We start from the raw sequence: 13,533 nt of genomic DNA on the forward strand, positions 1-13,533 counted from the left end.
TTTATTCCCTGCTCAGCTATTTATTAGAAAAGATTAAAAGGGCTTTACATCTATAATCTGAAGCTTTTCAAATGACCCTTTCAGATTCAACTTTGCAACTAAAAGCAAAAAATAAAGGCTAAATTAAACAAAACTTTGGCAAAAAGGCATCTGGCACCTTCAGTACCTGCGTGATGCATGCTCTCACATCTACTTTTATCTTCCCGGGCACATTTATTTAGCAATCTGGTTAGATTTAATGATTTAAGAACCGAAGGAGGTTTGCTAACAGAATAACAACGTGATTTTTTTCCCCCTATTTGAATACAGGGATTTGTTTAAACTCAGGCTGTTGCATATGAATTCGCTTTAGTTGACTAAAACATGTTCTGGGATAGCTAAAACCTGCCAAGCAAGCCGATTATACTTGAGAGAGGGTTTCAGACACACAGCTAAGGAACACTTCCCTACAGAGAAGGGCTGCTCTTTTCAGGCTGCTCACACCTGTTTTCTGCTTATTTCCCCCCAAAATCCTCCCCGCACCCAGCATCCCTCCTCTACCCCACCCTCCGGAGGGCGTCAAAGATGCCCACACCTCCAGGTGACCACCGAAGCCCCCAAAACTCTCCTGGTAATGAAAATCCAGGCATCCTCTCCCCCAAAATAGGCGTTTTGGTATTAAAAGACAGGGTGCTAGTTAACATTTCCAAAGGATTTTACCTGTCCTCCTCCAGGTATTTCAGTGAGCAGAGACACAGCAAGAAACTTACAAGCAGAATATGTTGATATTCAACACAAGCCAGTGCATCGCCATATATTTAGATACTCGTTTTAAATTATATTAATTACGTTACGAGCATTTCCCTGCAATAGGATCGACCGTAATCTGAGACATCACATTAAAGCAATACGATAAATTTTCTCTATACCTAATTAATGTTGCTCACTTGAAAACAAACGAGCCAGCAACAATATGAACTTTAAGAACCTTTTCATATAATTTAATAAAGAATTCAAGCAAAAAACAATATTAAAAGCATTTTCTGGTTTGGTTCCCTGTGCTTATACCTTAAGTAACAGCTTATGGAGAGAAATAAGGTCTGTTTATTAGGATTCCTTTGGGAAGAGCCTTACCCAGGAATAAATCTTTTTTATTCTGTAACAAGGAACATTTAGAGTCAGGAGAAAATGTTTCAAATATAGGAGTGGGGAACTGCGAGAGCCCTCTTTTTTTATGAGTTTTTTCTGGATTAACATGCCAGACCACATTATATTTTATAACCCAAACGCCTACAGAAATCATAACCCATAATATCCCTCTTTCATGCATTTTTCTTTACTGCTGATGTAAATGAGAAAGCTCTTTGGATCAGATCTTGTTAAAACTTAAGGCTGATTCTATGGCAAAGGCACGCTGGTGAAGGGCCAACAAGTAGCTAAAGAAATGCCTGATGTTTAACTTGAGACAACTTAATACATTTTTGTTTGGTTTACTCACCGGGTTTCTTTAACAGAACTATTGGGCTATAAAAAAAAGTGCTATTAATTCAATTTATGCAAGCCTAATCTAGATATACTTGAACAGGACACCATGTCCTTCTGCAACCGGGGCATAATATAATAGTTCAGCCTCAGAAAACACAAAATGAGTTACAACTACTTCCCTAAAACAAATTATCTTCTGTTCGTATTATTTCCCTTTACTGACTCATTGATTCAAAGCTGCTGAGCAGCTCAAGGGACAAAACTCCGTAACAGCATTCCTAAAATTCTGGGGGAGACCAAAGCTTTTACTGGCCAGGGCTCAACATTTTGAAGGAAACAAAATTCAATACGTTCCTCTGTAGGAGCCGAGCATCTCTCTGGACTCAGCGCTGGTGATTCAACAGTTTAGAGAAGGCAGAGAAATGAGCAGCTCCATTCCTCCTGCCTCCTACCACCCTTCTGCACAAAGAAATGCTTATCATGGACAGCAGGGAAAAAAAACCACACCACTAATGAACAGTTTCATAGCTAAATACTTCACGTTCCTCCTTGCCTGATCCCGAAGGCTCATGGTCACTTCATTTTGGACCAAATATTAATGCAATCTGGATTAATTACAGATTACAGCCAGAATAAGGATTATTTTAATGTCTTTCCTGACATAAGGTTATTTTCCAAACCCCTGCATCTAGGAAAACACTGCAGTGACTTGTTCTCATATGGCAATGGCAATAAGATGCTGTTATACAGATAACCCTAACTGAATGGCATTCCCCTATAGAATAACAGCTGCATTCCCCTATAGAATAACAGTTTCTGCGGTGAAAGCACTAGTGGAAATACGTGCCTTTGCTGGTGTATTTAAGGTCCCCAGCCTTGCCATTCTCAATGAGCCTCTAGCACTCACCCTTAGAGGGAAAAATAAATACATCATTTTATCTTTGGTATATAGAAATAGAAACGTATTCATAGACAAGAGTTTTTAAATGGTTTCCCATCTACTTGAAATGTAAATTTAATTTTTTGGAAAGCCGTACCATGAATATATCAGAAAAAAAGCAAGCCAACTGCTTAAATCTCAATACGGGCTATGCCATCATGGAATAGTTATATTAGTAGTTATATTCCATTGTGGGGCACTGAAGGGACTGGGAGCAAGATTTAGTCGTGCTCATTTATGCTAGGGACAAGAAATAGGTTAATATCAGACAAGAGACAGCTGGAAGACTCGTATTCCCTGGTTTACTGTGAATTTTGGAATTAATGAATCAAATGCATTCATAAAGTATGAATGACTTGTAACTGTATAAGCAAGGTGGAAACTCAAAGCGTCAGCCAACAACATAGCAGCCAGGGAAATAAAACGCTCGTCTGAACTTATGCAAATAAAGATAATATTTGTGAATTAAAATCTTTGCATATATAGGTGCTGGTAAAGGACAAGATGGGTGCAGAACCCATACAACGCCCAAACAGCCCTACCTCTAATGCACAGGGACTGCACTAAAGACGACAGCATAGGAAAAGTCTATTTACCACCATATAACATCAACACAAGGCCAGGGCCAGAGACAGATGGACACGATACAAATGATGTAACAGCAAGGATTCAATGTACCTCAGATGTGCATTTGCATGCTTTACCTATAGCTTCTGTTAGAGAAGCCCAGCATATGCTTCCACAAAGAGTGGTGGTTTTAAACATGACCTGTAATTTATTTCCATTTTTGAAGGCTATTTTCCCAATATTCTATACATTATGCTTGAAAAAATAGTAATTCACAAATTACTTTATTCCAAAAGAAAAAAAGACACAGGAAAAAAACAGCATATTGAAATTTTGATGTCTTTTTTATGTGACCAGGGCATTCACTGGCTTCCTAAGTTGTTCTCTGTACTTACGAATTCCTTTCTGCATCTTGAAACGTAAGCAGATGGATGATAAAGATCATTTTTGCTTTTTTTCATTCAACCTGCAACCAAGTACCCAGCACTCTTCTTGTCCTGTTATATTGCTTTTTAACAGAAATATATTGAATTATGGCCAGAACATAAAATGCATCTAGATTGCTTAAGTTAGAGCCTTGCTAAATCCCTTCTCATTATTGCTTCTATCCTGGGAAGTACTTCTTTTAAATCTGCAGCTCACTGCCTGATAAAACCTATCAATCTGAACTGCACTGCTAAAACCATACAACTTTGACATATCTCCCCCAACTTTTGATTTCTATAAGGAGCCCTAAAAGCCACCTCTATGCAGCAGAGACCACAACACCTAAATAAGCACCTAAATAAGTATCACAGCCAAGAAGTATAAGCTACAACTTGAATTCTTGCAAAGTAAAATAGCATTTATGTGAATCCTTCAAGGCGTTGTTCTGCGTGGCCAAGTAATAATACTGAATATCTAGTTTATAGCAATTAAATATGAGTTCAAGTGCTGACACCTCGTTCTTTAATTCTCTCGGTCGTGGCTAGACGTTCCGTGCTGCCTAATGAAACCATCGATGCTTTTATGGTAAAAAGCACAAACCACAAAGTATTTATAGCGTTCGTGCTGCAATGCTTGAGCAGAGCTCTCACCAAGAATGACCTGCAACCCTGAACTGCTGAACACTGACCTTTAAAATCTTTTAAAGATTTCTCTTTCATCTTCTTTTCTTCAGCGGCCCACTGGAACACATTGCAGAGCCAAACCCCAATTTTCCATTTCAAACCACAAAGGTGACAAAGCAGCTTAAACACAAGGTCTATAACGACAAAATACTTTTTTTTTTAATTACAAATTGATTATGTTTTTCTCTAACATTTTAGAGAAAATTTCTCCTGGCTGTTGACATGAGCAGACGACTTTGAATGGCAAATACAAGTTTGAAAAGACTACGTATGCACATATATATCCAAAACCTCCAAGTCTCTCACACATACCAGGATTTATATACAACTTTGACCAATTCACAACACATTTTAAGGTATTCCTCCTCAATGCACTCCCGCCCCCATTTAGTTGATAACCCTCATGGCATCTCCTGGTTGGCAACACCTACAGGACACAGAAGGTTGAGCGAAATAAAACAACTCAGTATTTGTAAAGGAAAGCATTTGCAAAGTTCCAGTTGGTGCTGTACCACAAGAAGAAAAAAAAAAAAAAAAAAAACCAAAAAAACCCAAAACCCCTAGGTCTATGTTTTCCTTCCTTGCCATGCAAGTCTGTTACAGATAAAAGAAGAAATTAAAAGCACTCAAACTCTGCAAGCCCCACAGCAGCTGGCTGTTCAAAGGGGCTGGTGACTTGATCCATGGTGGGAATCCAACTCCCCATCAAGCCAAGAAGCAGCAACTGCTCTAGGACAAGACCCTGAGTCCACTTCACCTGCTTTGAGCACGGATGGACCAGATGTCCTCTGGAGGTCCCTGCCAACCTCAATTATTCTTCAGTTTTCAAGTATCTAGCCATCTTCCTCACTACTCTGGTGCAAAGAGAGCAGGGACATGAAAGTCATGTCTCAGCACATTGCCTAGAAAAAAGTCCAGTCCTATACTAGTCTTTGATAGCAAACCACAGCAGAACTTCTCTTTGGTGGTGTTTGCTTTCTGTAGCGTCTCCTATTAGTGTGATTTTTTTGCTTACAAGCTTCTCAAAACCATGTAGTTTTTTGTTTCTTCCCATAAAATTAGTAATGCAATTCTTCTAAGCTAGCACAGCAACCAAAAGATGCAACCCCGCCCTCTCCTTGTTTTTCATTCCCCAAAGAACCTTTCAAATACACAACCTGCAAATTCTTCAGATGGGGAAAGTCCAAAGGATAAAGACACCTGGGAAGTGGTGATGAGACCCTTCCTCTCCCTCCTGTCCATATGGACCTTACAGAGAACAGGTCCACATGGACAGGCTTGCAAAGACTTACTGAAGGTCCAAAACTATATTTAAGGGGTCTCCCAGCTCCAAACAAACATAACATTTGTTGCATTTATGAAGGTTAAAACACTCTTCATCCCACTGTCAATGACGGCGCACCCTTCACTACGCAGAACTAAACTCAGTGGTATTCTTTCAATATAAAGCACATCAAATACTTCATTTCATAATTACAATTACTGAATGGCAGACAAGCGAGCTCTACCATATTAAGAGACATACCTTCTTGTAATTTAACTTATGTATAAAATACTACTCTCATGATACAGGCTATGAAACATCTCTTTTACCTTTTTTTTGTTACAGATAGTTCACGTCAACTAAAAATGTCTTATCATTCTAAAAGGTTTGCAGTAAACCTACCTGGCCACAGCAAAACTGAGACTCTTCAAGGGCAGCAATTCCTCCCTCTGCTAAATCAAGCTGCCATCCTGGGACAGAGCAATTAACCAACGAATCTTTTGCAGTAATTAGGCTTAAAATACAGGTCACTTAAAACTGCTTGTCTTTGTGCATTTAGAGGTCACACTCCCTGATACAAATATGGGAGAAAATGACTTTTAATGGCAGAGCACTGATTGGGAGAAGGTTTTGGGGTCAATTTAATTGAATAAAAGAAGTGCCAGTGTATGTAACGGAAATATCAAGAGCACCATTAAACACACTTAAAAAGTAAGATACTCTAGATAAAGTACTATAAAAGTCATTACGACACACACTTGTTTGGGAGATTCAAAGCTCTGCTGTTGCAGGTGCTCTATCAGCTACATAAGAAACAGGATTTAGCATCTGCATTCCTGGCAAATGCTTCAACATTGGCAGAATATACCTCCTTTTCCCATACTTAAGCACAGGATCAGCCCATTTCAGCTTCTTCCTTTTAAGCAACACTTCGGAAAAAAAGAGGAATTACCACGTAACCACAATGCAACAAAATAAAACCCCAAAACAAAACCAAAGCTTCCTACTTAAGTCCTTTTCCCGAATGGGGACGGTTTTCCTATGCAAGTGCCGTAACAGGAAAAAAAACCTGGCTAAGCTGGCAGACAGTTGTCAGCAAACATCGGTATGGATAGATCCTGGAGGCAGAGGCTGCCAAATGCGTAAGGTCTGGCTCACATCTCTGGTCCTCTGCTCATACATTTTTTTTTTATGCATAGGGTGGATAGCCCCGGGAACAGCAGCCAAACGCACGTGTTTTCCAGCAAGCTCGCTCACATCAGCCAACAAACATTTTGGTGGAGAAAAATCTTCAGCACGGGTTCAGTTTCGGATTTACAGAAGTATCCCAAAATGAAGTTGGGAAACTCAGTGTTATTACTAGTGGTCTCTCCAACCCAGGGGATGCTTACAACTCCCAACATTTATATTCTGCAGCCAAAGAACAAACTTTACTACGTCAGATGCAGATAGCAACACTGACAGGTTCCAGGGCCCAGCAAAATCTCCTTAATCAGTGCTTCAAATGATTTTTTCACACTGATAGAGATATAAAATAATCACAGAGCAATAAAATGACCAGTTGAAAACAAGTCATGGCTTAAGGAGGAGACTTTACGCTCCCCCAGTAGGCAATACAAGTACCATAAACAAGCACTACAGCAGAAACAAAACAGCATTAATAGAGTACTGACAGATAAAAACCCCTTAATATATATTCAAAGTGACTATCAAATAGGTTATATCGTATATTATAACATCAAGTCATACCACAATTTCCTCACCTTGCATAATCCATTTTTGCAGAGCTAGGTTAAGTACAGCGATGCATCACAAACAGCTGATACTGCAATTAAAGCTTCTCTGTAATTGCTAGAAATAACCCTGCAGTGTGTCAGGACCACAGCTGATTTCCTTTACTTTAAATAATTTACTTGCAAATAATACGTCTCTTGAGCTGAGCAGATGACATGCATAGCATCAGGATTGCCCTTTTTCTCAAGGTTGAGGCTTTTGAGTCTCCAAAGATGTTGACCACTTGTGTCTCATCTGCTGTGAGGCCACTGTTAAAGAAAATATGACTCTTCCATTTCCAAATCCAGACAAACATCCACGTGTTTCAGTGCTCTGCAGAAGATGGGACTAAATTGCATTACATTACAGACAGCTGTATAAAGGCAGTCCTCACCCATGGCTTCATGTACTTCCAGAAGTAACGTGGTTTGGGTCTTCTTGGCTAGAAGCACATTGTCTGGGAAACATTGATGTTTCAAATGATACGATGCACACCATCCCAAACCAAGCACTATTTTTTAAGACATAATTTCATTATGCAAAAACATCCAAGCAGGAGACTACATTCCTTTAGGACAACATTGTATGACAACATGTTTTGCCTTACACAAGCTCTTATCTCTGTTGTTGCTTTTTGATGGCTCTAGTAGCACTCAGAAGTGCTTGCTGAAGCTGTGACTCACTTATTTTAAGAGCTGGTGATGACAGGTTGGTATCACCGACAGCTCACCCAAGCCCAGGCTGCAGCTCTTGCTGCAACACTGCTTGCTTCAGGTGGTGGAGCTGTGGACCTTCAGCTGGAGGGCAGGTCTGGAAACAAGCCATCAAAGTTTGGGGAGGTCTTCTTGAACAGGAGCATCTCCAACGCAACACCAACCTCACCTGGAGCCAAGAGCCGCTGCCTAGCATAGAAGCAAATCATCGCCCATCGGCAAGAGTCTCATCCCTCGGAGAGGCATCTCCACCAGCTTCCATCCCCTTCTCACCAACCATCAGCCTCTAATTTGGGAGAGGGATCTGGTCTGGTGTACAACCCTTGGACACCCTCCAGCCCCTGGAGGAGGCCTCTCAAAGTCCCTTCCAAACCCTATTTTTTTCCTTTTTTTGAATACAATGATTCTACATGGGGCCATAAATGTTTAGAAACAAAGTTTCAACTTCCCACTGCATATTTGGATAGCCCAAAAAACACTAAAAAAATTGAAACATTCACTGCTCTGGGCCCAATACAAGTTTTCGTGCAGTTTGTCACCAAAATTAATGCCACAAACCGAAAGGCAGGAGAAAGCGTCCCTACTGTAACACCTCCCATCTGGAATCTCTTAGCAGAGGCATTGAGCCCTCATGTATATTTTACACACATATTTTTTCCTGCTTTTCCCAAGAGAAATATGTGTAATGAAGAAAAACAAAAACATGTTAGGAGCAACAAAAACATACCACTGTAATACGAGACCCAGCTTGGCTTCTGCCTGTGTTATCCTTCCTCTTAGACCTCAGCTACTTTCTGCTAGTTACAGACAAAAAATAATACAAAGCCTCCCCTCAAAAAAAAAAAAAAAAAATTCAGAGCTCTGCCATTAAATCAACACAATAAAACCCACATTTTTTTTCTGCCATGTAAAATATCACACAAGTAAGGACAAGGTTAAACATGAATATACACGTCTCCAGTCCTTCCCTGCTTTTCTGCAGAATTATATAAATAATCCACAACTCTTCTTGAAGCAATTCCAAAATTTGAAGTGCTACTAAGCTGCAGCATCAAATTTCCATGCATTGTACACAGTTAAGATTACTCGCTTACACCACAGCAGCTCTGCCGGGCGGATTCCAGCACTTGCAACGTTTCAGTAGCTGTAAGCAGCTTCGGACGTCCGATCAATCCACAAAAATATCTTTTCCCCTTTTTAGCACAGTTCAAATGGTGAAATGGGAACTTAAAAATGCTTATCACTAAGTATTGGGGATGGACCTGCAGGAGCCAGACCGATGCATAGCACTGAAAAAAATAGTTCTCTCGTTGGACCTGTGTGTAGTATTTTAAAAAAAAAAATTATCCTATCAGTGACCAGAATCTTTGATAAGTGCCAGGAAAAGCAACAGCTGGCACTGGTTATTTTTAGGGACCAAAAGAGAAGTCTCAAAAATCAATGTATTCCTATCAGGTATTTGGTCTTAGGCGAGGATTCAACTGCTTAAACGTGTATTTTCAGCCGTTGGGTAAAGCAAAATAGGACAATTCAATAGGTACTGTTTGTCGCCTTTCCAAAGGTATTTTTGAGGTCACGATGGAGAGGTTTTCTACAAACTGAAGGTTACTAAGCTGGAAGTAAATACGACACCATACCATCCACTGTCTACAGAGAAAGGAACAGCTGCAATGCGAGCGCAAAACAGCCGATGCCCCGTGGCATGAGACGGGCACAGCGTTGTAATTCAGTTTGTCATGCAAGAGGTCTCCAAACAGAGAATGAGCTTTCACTTCAAAGCACACCCTGCCAAAATCACCTCTTTAGCTTTGCACAGTATTCTTCAATACTGCCAAGGCTGGTATTTCTGAGAACAGCCTTTGGGCTTCTTTTTTAAAAAAAAATCCAATCAAAAAAGAAAGCCCTGAATTAATAAAATCAAGGGAAACGTGCTGAGATTTTGTACTCCAACTTTCCACACAGCAGAAAACGCTGTGCAAAACCAACGCCGATATTTTTCTGTTGTCCACCTTTTCCTAGCCCAGCTTTGCAAGACACCGAGCGGTCGGGACGGCGTGTTGGGAGCGTGTTCCCCTGCTTTTCAGAAAGGGCAGGAGTCAAACCAAGCCCACCCTTGGCACGCCAGCGCAGATGTGCTGGCCAGCATGCCAGGGATGCAGAGCCCTCGCTGCTCCTTCTCCCTGCGTGAAGATAAGCAACAGCTCTTCATCGTCCACCTTGGTCAAGCCAGAGAGAACATGAAACAGGGACTCAAAAGCACCTTTACCCTATTCAATTTTTTCATGTATGTATTAAGAAATGTAGCTTGAGGGCGTATCTTCCATTAATGGGCAGGATTTTTAACAACACTTCAAGTATTAATTTTTATGGTGGCTATATACATCCAATATCACTGCAAGACTTCGAGTACTCAGACACCAAGGAGCAAAAAGCCTGCATAAAAGTCTTCCAAATTTCACAGCAAATGAAGCCGGGACCCTCCCAGATGTGAGCTCACTTTACTAAGCAAATGAGCTGATCTCCAGAGCTCCACGCAGCAGGGAAGTGGGAGGAGGATGCCTACAAACTGCAGCGCAAATTAAGTCTCCAAAGGCATTTAATAACCTTTAGCTTTGCAATCTCTTCAGTCTTTGTATGTAATGTTTTGGGGGACACCAATTTTTTAAACCTTTTTGCTTTTTAGAAGAATATAGAAAACTAGAATAACGTGTATGTGTAGTACCGCATTTAAATTATAAGATATTCAGGAATAAAAAAAGGTGCGTAATGGATGGACAGACAGTGATCTGCTCAGAATAAATGAGCGATGTTCTGTTTGCTGCACTGGGAGTATTTCATGCCACAACACTCTGCACAGCTGATAGCAAGAGAAATGCAGCAGATACACTTGGAAAATTCACAGGGGCATTGCTTGCCAGAGCAAACAGTAACGGCAGACTTTGTTTTCCAATTAATTTCATGCAAATAAGCAATGCTTTGTTAGAGTACACGCTCATTAAATTCTCTCTCTTCTGTTTCCCTGAAGCAGTGGTTTCCATTAGACAGGTACTGTACATCTAATTTTTTTTAACACCTTTTCTGTTTAATTGCCACCATGCAGCCTGATAAACCCTCTCTGATTGCTCCCCACTCTGAAGATATGCAGCCAACACGCTCCCTCTCCATCGCTGTGTAATTAAACACATGGTATACAACTCCCCTTCTAAGAAACCTGCAAGTTTAGACCAGCATTTCTTCTTCCAAGCTTTGAAGAATCACTACAGTGTGTTTAAGCCTTTTGGTAATTCTTCTGTAACTAAACACATAGTAAATAAATGAAAATCACAACCTGATGCTGGTATCATGGTAGCTGTGATGGGATACAGAGAGAGGCAAGAAATTTTGTAGACAGACATAATATTATCTTTAACCAGACTAACTGGAATAGCTGGAAAACCCAACAAGATTTCAAGTACACCTCTTCTGCCAGGCTAAGACAAATTGCAAAGCTCAAGTACAAATTCAGAGTATTTTTTCTGACTTTAGCAAGAGATTCATCTGTTGAACCCAATGGAAGAAAAGGATCTTTAACGAGAGGAGCACAGGGATGTGAAAAACGAAGGGGAAAAACAAGCACTCCCTGTGCTGAGCAGCAATATATAATTTATAACCTACATAAAAACACATTTTCATGTATTACTTGGAAGCGGGTGGTGACCTAACACACAGCAACATACCAGAATAAAGAGTGGATCATTACTAATTACACTTGGTTTGTACAAACAAACTGAGAACCAGCATTTGCAAGGAAAGGAGCTGATGGCACTCCTGCACTTGCTCATGGTGTGGGGATGGACCACTGGAGCAGGACCAAGGGCAAAAGAGTGATGCCCAAAGGCACAACCCCAACTCTCCAGCTACCGCCCATACCACCCTTACATGATATAGAGCTTCCGGAGGGTGAACATGACTTCATGACATCTGATCCAAGACATAACTTTCATGTCCTCAATAAAGAACACAAGACAAGAACACAACAAAACACATAGTTCTGATGTCTTGGATCTCCCTTCAATTAAGGCAGAACTACAGAGATGACAGTTCATATGATTTTAATCAAACTCACTAGAGCACATGTGTGTGGAGGTATCAGTCTTAACGGGGCGGGGGGGGGGAAGGATGGAGGGTATCTTAGACCCAGATCTCACTTTCTTCATCGCATATTATCCACTTCCAAAACCTTTACTCCATACACAGAGCCATAAAGTTACCACCGACAGACAGCAATCTTTATTCTTATTATACACCACCCAAATCTGAAGCTGCTGAGAACACCAAGGAGATGACTGCTCAAGCGGTCATGGTATAGTCATGCTACAGTCAAAATGTCTCAGCACATATCACTTGGAGTGATTTGGAAAGATTTTATTGGGGTAGAGCTGAAAGATATCTCCCTTAAATAATAAAGAATATGCCATCCTGAAAGTGAGGTTAAAGCAAGGAGTCCAGCCACTCTGGTTGCATTTGGGATTTTGTGGATTTATTATTTTTTTAAGCTACTTATTATTCTATGTCCTTTTTGCATTAAAAGATGCATGCAAGATGTAGCAGAAATTGCTGGAGCGCATCTATTTATCCTGAATGGGGATAAAGATGGGGACGCTGCTTCTGCTGTCTCACTCAAAGCAGCTTTATAAAACCCCAAACAAAAATAACATTAGTGGTAGCTTAGGAGGGTTTTGTTTGCATCTTTAAAGAGAGGGTATTAAATGTATTTCTTTACTGACTTTAATCAGCAAGTAAAATACTATGTTAAAAAATTAAACTCGTGAAAACAGCATTTCATCTCTAAATAGCTCTGCCTGCAGTTCAGGAGGAAGAGGGATGGAAAAGGAAGCCAAAAATCTGACAAAAAGGAAAAATACAGAAAGAAACCTTTCTTTCTCTTGCTGAGCCTCATCTTCTTGTTTATAACTCCCGAAGAGAACAGCAGCACGATTGTCCTACCTCATACTGGCCGGATTTCAGCAGGAAGGCTTTGGTCACTCGGCCTCCGGCATCCGATACGTGAAGCTATTACCCTGGTCATCTCTCCTTTTTTCTGCTGTTTCTTCCCCGTCTCTCCCCTTGGATGACATCCAGGCGGATGGGAGCTACTGAAAATTCATCAGCTGCCTAGTCTAAAGTCACTATAATAATTAAAACCCAGGTAGAAATTGAAATAAGGCATGGAAAAAAAAAATCCCACGCTATCAGGGACTGTACAAAAACAGGGAAAAAAGGATGGAATTGGTGCTAAGGAGCTCCAAAATCAAAGTTTGAAGATCAGCAATGCTGTGCATCAACATCACCTTAAGAGGTTCCCATCCATATTCTGCTGCTGCGCTCTGGGACGTATGGCATAAATACATGGGGGACTCTATTCCCAACCGGATCAAGATCCTGAACCAGCCTAAAAACATATGGTATAAGTGGGTTTGGGATTATTACTTCATTTGCAACTCTTCCACTGCCACTTTAGGAAACAAATGCATCAAAGACAACTCATGTAATATGTAGAAAGAGGTGGGAAAATCTCCACGTTGAATTATCAACACGTTTAAGTACCGACTCACTGAACTGCTCACATTTTACATCCTCTTAACCACGTCCCTGGCACCGGTCCACAGCAAGATGCACAAAATTAAACTGAGCTGATTCGATGGCAAGGAATAGGATGAGACT

General features: G+C 40.6%; 1 protein-coding gene across 1 annotated transcript in view; it reads right to left on the reverse strand.

Moving 5' to 3' along the window:
- Nucleotides 1-13,533, reverse strand: part of MYO9A (myosin IXA) — a 190,659-nt gene that overhangs the window by 125,561 nt on the left and 51,565 nt on the right.

The sequence above is a fragment of the Aquila chrysaetos genome, chromosome 5 (assembly GCF_900496995.4).
Source record: "Aquila chrysaetos chrysaetos chromosome 5, bAquChr1.4, whole genome shotgun sequence".
Lineage (NCBI taxonomy): Eukaryota > Metazoa > Chordata > Aves > Accipitriformes > Accipitridae > Aquila > Aquila chrysaetos.